General features: G+C 35.1%; 1 pseudogene; it reads left to right on the forward strand.

The window, feature by feature from the left end:
- Positions 1-1895: 1895 nt before the first annotated feature.
- On the forward strand, positions 1896-10809 carry LOC123890609 (annotated as a pseudogene).
- Positions 10810-11249: the final 440 nt, after the last annotated feature.

The raw sequence follows: 11249 nt of genomic DNA on the forward strand, positions 1-11249 counted from the left end.
AGACATATGGGTTCAACATCTGGTGCCCTGTAACATACGCATCAAGTTTTTTATTTATGCATAATCTTTGATTAAAAGATTTGATTGAAGAATATATTGCATCGACTTGCTACTGGAAGGCGTATGATGTGTGTAGAATCTTCAGGAAGCTACTGGAAGCTAGGTTACTTGGTTCACAAGGAGATTTAAATATTTTATAATCAAAAGATTTGATTTTAAAATATAGAATCAAAAGATTTGATTCTAGAATATAACCACTGAAGATTAATTGGAGCAGAAGATTATTATTAAAAATATGTTTATGAACAACAAATATATTTTTATAATCTTGGAAGAAAGATTTGTTGAAAATATATTTTGGTGAAAAATATATTGCTTTTGGAAGATTGCTCCTCAAGAAAAGTCAGAGCTGCTCATGCCTATATAAAGGAAGTCTCAGACTTTGTTTTACACACCGAAACAGAGGTCAAAAAGCAAATATCAAAGATGTAGTCTTTTACGGTTTTCGTGTCTATGTAAGCCTTGTGCTTTATTTTGTAAGCCAATTCCTTGGTGTCTTTCGGCATAGGGTTGGTGTGTGTAAACCTGGGTAGTACTCTTGAAGCTTTTAAGCAAAAGAGAAGGAGTCTAGGTTTTGATTTTCTATTGGAGGGTTTGTCTCCTTTACTTCAAGTAATTGTTTTGTTCAAAACTCTTGCGTGTGATCGTGAGGAAGAGGAAGTGAGATGGCAATAGGGGAGTTGCTAAGTGGGAAGGGCAAGGCTTGGAGGGTTTTGTCATTAGCTTAGGGCTATTGCTTATTGGTTATCTCAGATCTAGGCTAAGACCCTAGGTTGTAAACAATGGGGGAGTTGCTAAGTGGGAAGGGCAAGGCTTGGTTGACTTTGTCATTAGCTTAGGGCTATTGCTTATTGGTTACATTCCTGGATTGGTATCCCCAGAGTAGGTGAGGTTGCACCGAACTGGGTTAACAATTACTTGTGTTATTTACTTTCCTGCACTTTATTATTTTGTCCATTATGTTCTGCTATAGCCAGATGCTTCAGCATTTGGGTTTGACATCTGTCTGTGGTACGCCAGAATTTCAATTGGTATCAGAGCAGGTGCTGTTGGAGTAAGCCCTAAAAGCCAATCTGTTTTGATAGAATCTTCTTTTGTATCATAACTTTGATTTATATATATAATAAGGCATTTCTTTATTATGTTTGTTTCAAACTAATAAAGTCCCTAGAATAGCTAGTCTAATTAATGGAACATTAAGTGTGACTTAATGGTGAGACTCCATTAAACATAAGGACACTATTCTTAAACTATCCGTAGTCAAGTTTTACTGTGATGTGGGATAACAGTAAAACATAGAGACTATTATGTGAGTAGACTGATGACTTCATCTCACGAGTCATGGATATGAGATATCAAGTCTTCACATAGATATAAATATTAGGAGTAATATTTATATTGGATTGACCCACCATGAGAATACTACATAGTATGTATGAAGAGTGTCATAAGATATTCTCATAGTGATAATGGTGTATAGCACCCTTCGACCTGAAACCACTATGGACCCTAGATGTGGAGTTGAGTGCTTAGTTGTCGTTCAAACGTTGTCCCTAACAGGATGACTATAAAGTCGGTTGATGGGTACTCCACGAATCATGCTGAGGGACATGAGTGACCTAGATGGGATTTGCCCCTCCTGCATAACGGGAGTAATATCTACAGGCCTCTTGATGGAATATGACTGACAAAATGCGTGGTCACGCCGAACTAAGTCAGTATGAGATATTGAGCTTATTCGTTACTCAGTATATTCTGGAATCAAGAAATAAGATATTGAACTATACAAGGATGACACGATCTATGCCTTGTGTTCAATATATATATAAGGGTAAATGGGTAATTATACATACGATCGTTATCACGGAAAGGTTTCGTCAGATCACATGACATTCTCGTCACTTGGGTAGCAATGATGTGTTGCTAGATACCGCTCATTGTTTATAATATTAAATAGGTGATTTAATATTATTGCCAACGTTACGAGAACCTATAAAGTCACACACAAAGGACAAATATATGAGAGAGAAATAGATAAGTTAGACTTATTTATAAGATAAATAAAATAAGATTTATTTATAAGATAAATAAATAAGATTTATTTATTAAATAAATAAATATGATTTATTTAAAAGATAATAAGTGAGACTTATTAGTAGTTAGATAATTGCGGGCTAATTATCACGGATAATTATGCGCGTTTTAAGTGAGATGAAAATTAGGATAAGGACGGACAATTATGACTTGTTGATCACACAAGAGACTCTATAAATAGAACTCTTGTGTGGAAGAAAAACTTAACCTAATTTAGAATTTAGAATCCTAGTTTTCTAAACTCTCACTCTCTCTCTAAAGCCTTCATCAAGTTTCGGCTAGCACCGCGATTGAAGGAGCTGTTCGTGTGGACTGAGTAGAGGCATCGCTACTTTGCTTTGCTCGTGATTAGAAATCGTTTCTACTTCAAAGGTTCTGCGCTTCAAGAGGTAAACACATAAACTTGTGTTCTTTGATTTGTGATTAATGATTTAATCAAGATCCGTTCATCGGGATTGTTCCGCTAAGAGGATTAAAATTTTGAAAAACCCCTCTTAAATCCCAACATACAGGTACAGTCAAGGAGTTGACATTAGCTGATCAATCCATCATCCACTCAAAAGGCAACATCGAAGACATTGTGGTGAGAATCAAAGACATGGAATTTCCAGCAGATTTTATGATCCTCGATGTGGAAGAAGATAAAGAGCATCCCATTATTCTTGGAAGACCTTTCCTAGCCACAACAAGAGCCATCATTGACATGGGCAAAGGTGAGCTGACGATTAGGAAGGATGGAGAGACACGGATTATCTAACTCTTTTCCACATGGAATGAAGAATGCTACAAGCTTGAGTGGAAACAAAAAGCTGCACCATTGACTCCAGGTAATACATGGAGAGTAAAAGTTGAGATGCATGAACTGGAGGAGGAAATGGCACAGCTAGCTATAGGGACAGGTACAATCAAAGAAGTGCCCCAGGATATTGAAGACAAGCTGAAGAGGTTGACCATTGAAGTGGATATCAAAGCTCCGTGGGTCACAACATGGGGTAAGCCACGAAAGGTAGCAACCAGATCTAAGCCATAGCTAAGGGTGAATACATCAACTATCAAGAAGAGGCCTGTCAAAGAAAAGAAGCATGAGAAAAAGGGAGTCGAAGGTGAGACTCAAGGAGATGACAAGCGAACCTATCCACCTCAATAGAGGTGGAAATGCGTCAAGCTAATGAGACGTTAAACAAGCGCTGCTTGGGAGGCAACCCAAAAGCGTCAAGCTGGCGAGACGATAAACAAGCGCTGCTTGGGAGGCAACCCAAGAAATTTTTAATCGCTTTCAGTATTTTCAATTCAATAAACTAATACTATAGAGTTCCAGTCATGTCATCTTGTTAGACCCTTGTGCTTAATTTAAAAATTCAATAACTGTTTGTGGTTTATTATCTTGTGCATGCTAACACTGTTATAGGCAAAATCGCAGCAAAGTGAGAAATGGATTCTTATGATTCGAATTTCATACCTCTAAATATGAGAAACCAAAGGTGAAAGTTCGGGAGGTGTTGAAGTTCAAGAGACAAAGAGACGAGTAAGGAAGTAATGTTTGCATGATACATGTTCAAACCTTCAGTATATCTAAGCCGGTGAGAATTTGAGTCAAATATTTCCAAAACGGTATTACCAATTTCTTTCGATCTACTATGAGAGTACCGTGATTCTTGTTTATTTTTCAGAACTTGCTTTAATTCTCTGTTGACTGATTGATTTAATATTTTACGCATTGAGGCAATTTTTTTTTCTATATAACTCAGAGCCTTTTTCAAGTCACCCTTATATTATTATTATCCTTTGCTAACCAATTTTTAGCCTAAAAAAATATTTCCCTTTTTTTCCGGTGACAAACCATGTTATAAGCCTATAGACCAGAAATTTTTTTTTACCCTCTGTTGGAGTTATGTAGAAATAGTTCACTAGTCACGGCAACAACATAAGTTTGGTGTTGCTCATGGAACTAGCAACATCTAAGTTTGGGGTGAGGTAACAAGAGAACTATCACAAAAAAGAAAACAATGAGAATAAAGAGACGGGATAACATCAAAAAAGTCCCTAAAAAATAGTCTCTTCAAAAAATGAAATGAAAAAGAAAAAAAAAGAGGAAAAAAAAGAAAGATGTGATAGAAAAGAACCACACAAAGACACATCCGGTTCTCATTCTCTTGTACCAAATCAAAAAGGTACCCAAGGTAAACGGTTGCTGATACAAAGTAGTGTACTTAACTCCAATATTTAGTCTACTTATCCAAAAAATATCCCACTTTTACCTAAGCCAAGTTATAACCCTGAAAGACCTCTAAAAATGCGTGAATGTTGAATTTTGATTAGTTGCTTAGAATTCTTGCAAGCCTATGGTAAGATGGCAAGTTTTCACGATGATTGAGAGTTAACCCTTTCAATTTTTGAGCGAAAATGTGAGAAGAGAGAAAAGGTTGAACATGGACTCCTTGTGAATGTTGTCCGACTTGCTATGATTGACGTCTCTCGAACCAAGGCACTAACTGGACAGGATCGCTGCGGTAAAAAGATCAGTGGTTCCATTGCTGACTATAGAGGTTGTGAAATTCCTGTCATCTTTATACATTTCTTAAGTCGCTGACGCTTTTGTTTGACAGGCATGTTACTCGAGTACGAGCAACGGTTTAAGTTTGGGGTTGTGATGACAGGAATTTTGTACATATTTTTAGTAGTAAATGATAGCAAAAGCAGTGGTTACAAGCTAAGAATCTGAAGAAATGAAGCTATTTGTGCAAGAAGACGAAGAAATGAAGAATCTTGAAGAAAATACCAAAAAAAGGCAAAAAATTGAAAAATCTCACCTGCGCGCCATCATACCACGATGGGTTATCATCGTGGTACGATGAAGATTTGTTTTAAAACAAAAATAAAAACAAATCTGCGCAGTAACTTAATTTTCACGCATCATCGTACCACGATGGCATCTCATCGTGGTACGATAGGTTTACAGTGTATTTCTGCCACGCCGCCTAGAAATGGTACCACGATGGCACTTCATCGTGGTACGATGCGCGTAAAGTTTAAGCCCACAAAAACTATAAATAGAGCTCTCCTCACTCATTATTTCACATTCAGAAAATACTCAACGGTATTTCTAAAGACTTGGAGCAATCCAAGGAGGAAAGAGGAGGAGCTTAGGAGGGCTTAAAGCTTCCGAGGCAAGACATCTACGCCATTGGTAAGCATGATTCTTTAATTATGTAGATCATAGCTAGGTTTCTTTTAGGTTTTAGGAGGAGATGTTGAAACTCTTCCATGATGCTTGTAACTATTTGCCCACGCTATTAATATAAGTATTTATGTTATATGTCTCATGTTATTTACGCTTTTAATTACATTGTTATTATACCGGCCGTATTATAATTAATGTCCATAGGGTTGGTATCAGTCTCAACAAAGACGGCCGACCCGGATCAATAAATAATGAGGCTAGCGCATGTAGTGTGATAACATCCGACACTTTTACGCCTAGTTTCTCACTTATAGAGATTCATGCCCAAAGAGACGGAGCTGGTAAATGTTATGCCGGTTGTTCATACCAAAGCTAGAGGCCATATGCGATTGATTGTGCAAATTAGACCACGCACTTGGATGTCATTCTAATGAGAGTGAGATAGTGACAGCTTGGATTATGCCACCAAGAGTCCCTCTTTTATTAGGCATGGATGACTCGTAGTAGTGATTAGGGTAGTTGTTGGTACGCTGACACTACTTAATAGTGATGATTAATCCGACCGGGCATATAGCGGGTGTAAAGGCTATACCTGGATACTTATATTAGGCGGCAAGCGGAGAAGAGCTGGATACTATCCACCTAACCTAGTCCTTACTCCTACTCACTTTATCTGAATCAACTATCTTTACTTTTCTGCATTTATGTCTATCGCATCTTTTCAAAACCAAACTCTTTTAAAACTAAAGCGAAAACATCTTAAATGAACTCAAATAAACTTGGTTGCACACTGACACGGTCCCTGTGGATACGAACTCATTCTAGACACCTAGAATGTAAATTATTACTCGACGACAGACTGGTCCACTTGCCAGACTACAGTCAGTCTCCCTGACAACCACAACCATTTTTAGAGAATGAAAAATTAAATTTTGCAAAATAACCAGTACTGAAAACTTGGGGCCGTAGATGCCAAAATAATTGGATTTGAGCAAAATCAACACAGGGAAAATGGAAAAGTATTGCCCAACAATTTTATGGCCATAAGCTAGAGACTAATCATGAGTTAATTTTAAATCAGTTAACTCATAGTAAAATTGAGTTAATTTATTTTGATTTTATCCGATTTTGCTGAAATTAACTAACTTTAGAAACTCATTAAACTCCCGTTTTTTGGATAGTTTTTTAGATTGGAAATTAACTAGTATGTGTTTCAGTTTTTGTCATTTGGCACAACTTGTGAAGGAAATATATGTCATTGAATTTTTAGATTGATCATTATTTTTCAGAAATTATTATTATTATTTTTCAGAAATATATGTCATTGAATTTTTAGATTGATCATTATTTTTTTAGATTGAATTTGTGTTGAAGTACTAAAATGATATTTGCTTATTGTTTTGATATTGAGACTGTTAGAATTCTCTTAATATTGAGACTGTTAGAAAAAAATCACCGTCCACCACCAAAACATGTTTTAATGGATGTGATTTGAGAGATTCAAAAGAAAGAAAAAAAGAATAAAAATGAGTCAATCTATCTTAAAAGTTGTGAATTTTTTGTTGAGATTTGAGGATGATGAATGTCCTGGTTTCTGTTAAAGTAGAGATTTTAATGGAACACAGATTTCGCAATATAAAAATAAATTTGTTTGATTCAAAAATCATGTCAAATGTGAGGGGTTTGGGTAATATGCTAAAGGTTCTAGGTTCGTTCCTCAGCTGCATTGTAAAAAAAAAAAAAGTTTCATGGGATTTTAGGTTGGAGAGAAGAAAGAAAATTGAAGAAGGAAAAAGAAAATACTCCCTTCGGCCCAAAATATTGGTCCTTACGCATACCAATGCATAATTTGAATCATTAATATCTTTAGTTTTCTTTTATGAAAAATTATAAAAATTTAATATTGTGAAAATATTCATTGAGACAAATCAAACAAGATCTTATTTACCAATCGTTAGTTGGTTCAGTGGTGATTGGCGCTGAACTTGGTTGGGAGGACCACAGTTCGATCCCCCACAACTGCGATCGAGAGGGGGCTGGAACCACTTGATGGCAGAACTGACCCCCGAACCAGATTAAGCTGGTGGTGAAAAACAAAAAAACAAGATCTTATTTGCTAATATTTGTCTTTATATATTAGTAAAAAAATACGGTCAAAATAAATATCAGAAGTCAACATGTACCAAAGTTTTGGGACGAAGAGAGTATTGTTTTAGTAAATTCAACACAAATTTATGTGTTTAGAGAAACACGAGTCAATTTTTGAGTTTAGAGAAGCAAGAAAAAAAAACATATTTTGGATTCAATTTCATTTTTTTGGATTTGGTCCCTCTCAATAATTTCATTTTTGGATTTGGTCTCTCTAAGTGGATGATTGAGCATCATCTTTGACACATAATCCCAATTTGCCACAAAAACTCGTAAACTTATATGGAAGAATTGGTTATTTAAGAAGAAAAAAAAAATACATGTCAACTTTTTCTAATGTGTCTATGATAGAATAATATCTCATAGTCTCGTGAGCTTAGCTCGGTTGGTAGAGATATTGCATTATATATATATAAGGGGCTGGGATTCGAACTCCGATTATCCCACTTATCCATCTCAAGAGTGGAATTTCTAGTCACTATGCTATTTAAAAAATAAAAAATAGTATATCCTAAATTATTAGTCTAGTTAAAAATCTGAGTGTCCAATTTAGACTTGTGCCAAACAAAGGAGTTTTTGATTCACAACCGTGATGAACTTCTAATGACAAAAGTTAAAGAAGAAAAAATCAACCATCAACCATCAACCATCAACCATCAACCATCAACCATCAACCATAGTGTTAAAGAAGAAAAAATCAACGATAGTGTGTTTGATTACTTACGATGTAGAGAATGTAGGATCCACAACATGTCGCGCGGTTATGTCCAGCCAAAATTGCAACATTTACGCTTCTTTGCCAAGAACTAAAAAAAACTAGTGGGGCCCACACGTTTTCGCTCTTCTTCTCCGTTCCTTCTTTCTGTTAAATTTATGTGAGTTCAAATTTGAATGAGCTTCTTATGAAATACGAGTATTATTAATCTTTCTTCTGGTCAAGAGCCAACGCGCCTACCGAGTGTTATTAGTTGTTAATATTAGTATTTTTTTACGACTTATATTTTTATCTGCAATATAATTTTTGTATTTAATTTATATATTAAAAAAATTGATGGCCCCTAACTATTATTTTTGCCACAGCTTTTTGTTGGTATTTCAACTGTGAGTTGAGTTCCACATCGGATGGAACAGTAGATATTGAACACTTTATAAGTGAGAGGACCCATAAACCTAATGCCTTAAGATTTTGGGTTAAAGTGTGGTGTCCAACTCACTTGTGTAGTTGTTCAAGGTCCGATGTGATGATCACCGACCCCTCACGACCCAACACTTTTACACTTCAAAAACCAGGTGAACTACCTCTATATATATCATTAACTTTTTTTGAAGACATATATATATATATATATATATATATATATATATATATATATATATCCATTAACTTGTTTGTTGAGTTTCTTGTTTGAAGCTAAGAAACAATCATTCAAACTTCACTCATCCTTTGTTTCTGCCCGCTGCTGCAACAATATGTGTGAGTTCAATTTCCTTCATCCTTTCTCTTTGCTTCAATTCTCTTCTTTATATGTTTCAAATAGAATATTGCTCAAAATAAGTAAAATCATAACTAGGTATTTTCTATTTTGTTTAAGTTTATAATTTTATATGTATATACAACGCTAGTAACTATGCTGAGTTAGTTGTTTCTATATATAAAAAAAAATTGCAGTTAATATTTTCTATGGTGTGTAAGTGGAACTTCATGTCGAAGCTGAAAAGGAAATCCTGGTTTTATGTCGAGATCATGTGCGTGAAAAATTTGAAGCAATTGATCATAAAACTGAAAAGGTCAGTGACGATGTGTTCGTGTGGCTAAACCAAACAGAGATACTCATACAAAGGGTGGAGAATCTGATGGGCCAAGCCGAAAAACGACATGTACAACGGAATGAATTTAGGAAATTGCAGGAAAAAGTAATGGCACAGAACATAAAATATGAATTACTTGACCCGTTTTCAACTCCAATTCCAAGTTTAGAGCACTTTTATTCTGGAAATATTGTGTATTTTAATTCTAGAGAGAAGACATTATATCAACTTTTAGTGGCACTGCAAGATGATAATTGCTCTGTGATAGGATTGTATGGTAGACAAGGCTCTGGTAAAACAACTTTGTTGGAAGCAATGGGTGACAAAGTTAAGTATTTAAAGATTTTTCATAAGGTTTTATTTGTCACTATGATCCAAAGTACAAATATAATGACAATTCAAGATCAAATTGTTGACTCGTTGAATATTGTATTCAATAAATACACTCAAGCCGGGAGAGCAATAATAATATCCTCCACAATAAAAAATATGGATCGTCCAATACTTGTGATTTTTGATGATGTCCGGGCAAAATTGGACCTACGGCATGTAGGTATTCCTTCTGATAGTAATCTATGCAAGGTGATTTTGACCACACGCTGCAAACAAGAAGGTGACGTTATAGATTGCCAAAAGGAGATTCAACTTGATCCCTTATCAAGAGAGGAAGCCTCAATTTTGTTCAAAAAACATTCAGGCATACACGATGATGAGGAGTACTATTCCTCATTTGACTCATTGAATGTGTCACGTGAAGTTGCTTTTGAATGTGAAGGGTTACCTAGAACAATTAAAGATGTGTGAACTTCCTTAAGAAGCAAACCAATTGAGGAATGGAAAACAACACTAAATAGTCTGAAACATTTAATGGCCAAATGGCAAATTTTCCTTAGTTTCAGAGGAGAAGATACACGCTACTCTTTTACAGGTTCTCTTTATCAAGCTTTATGTCAAGGGGGATTCAAGACCTTTATGGATGATGGAGGACTGCATACTGGAGACCAAATTTCACCCTCTCTTCTAAATGCAATTGAAGCATCAAGGCTTTCCATTATTGTTTTATCTGAAAACTATGCAAATTCATCATGGTGTCTTGAAGAACTTGTCAAGATTATGGAGTGTATGAAATTGAAGAATCAGTTAGTTTGGCCAATCTTTTACAAAGTGGAGCCATCAGACATAAGGCATCTGAGAAAATGTTATGGCAAAGACATGGCTCAACATGAAAATGATTTTGGAATTAACTCGGAGAGAATTCAGAAATGGAGGTCAGCTTTGTTTAAAGTGTTTAATTTGTCCGGAAAGGCTTATACAACCGGGTATGTAATATACTTCAAAAAACTTCTATTTGTATTATTCCATATATAATATTAATAACCATTTTTTACTCTACTAGTGATTGATTAAGAATATGATATAGTATAATTCCATTCTTTTTAAAAGCATGTGACTTGTTAAAAAAGAAATATGGTCTTCTTTATATCTATCAATTTAAGCATGATTTGAATAACAAGAAAGACATGAATATTGTTGTTTTAGTTTTGATTTTAATTTAAGTGCTGGTTTTCTATTCTATGTCACGGCTTGTTCTTGTTAAAAATGATAGTCATATTAAACTTTATATATGTATTTTGATTGAATAAATTCAAAACTATGTGCATAACTGAATTGACAGATCTTGTACATGCTTTTGCATATACGAATATGAATTTATTCAAAAGATCGTGGAAGATGCCAATCGTATTAAAAGTCGTTTGCAAATACGAAGCATATAGATATGGACTCGAAAGAATGTCAATCATATTGAAAATCATCTAGCAAGGCACTTACATTAGGTGAAATCAAAATTATGAAGCATATGATTTAGTGCAAGAAGCCAGAATCCATGGCTCGTTTTGTTAGACAGGGGAATGCCCCTCTTGATGTTGTTTATGTCTGCACAAGTGATATCAGTATT

This window comes from Trifolium pratense, linkage group LG1 (genome assembly GCF_020283565.1).
Source record: "Trifolium pratense cultivar HEN17-A07 linkage group LG1, ARS_RC_1.1, whole genome shotgun sequence".
NCBI lineage: Eukaryota > Viridiplantae > Streptophyta > Magnoliopsida > Fabales > Fabaceae > Trifolium > Trifolium pratense.